Consider the following 332-nt stretch of genomic DNA (forward strand, 5'->3'; position numbering starts at 1 on the left):
TACAAAGAGGAGGGAGGGGGGGTATGCAATTTTTCATCTTGATCGTTGTTATTAGATAAAGCCTTTGAAACTTTTACCGACAAGAAAAAAATATATATAGGGTTGCCTTTTCCGCAAGAAAAATTGAATTAATTTTTCCCTTTTCCTCACGAATATCATTTTTATGTGCACTGTAGTGTTAAATACGTGTTAGTTAATTACTTATTACTTATGTGGCACTTTTCATCAGACTTTGCAATTTTACGGTGCAAAGTGGTCTAGATGTATTACTATTTTCTTTTCATTCAGTTCCTAAGCAAAATTTAATGCACGAAATATATATACATCTGTAA

Source organism: Penaeus monodon, chromosome 33 (assembly GCF_015228065.2).
Source record: "Penaeus monodon isolate SGIC_2016 chromosome 33, NSTDA_Pmon_1, whole genome shotgun sequence".
NCBI classification, from domain to species: Eukaryota; Metazoa; Arthropoda; class Malacostraca; order Decapoda; family Penaeidae; genus Penaeus; species Penaeus monodon.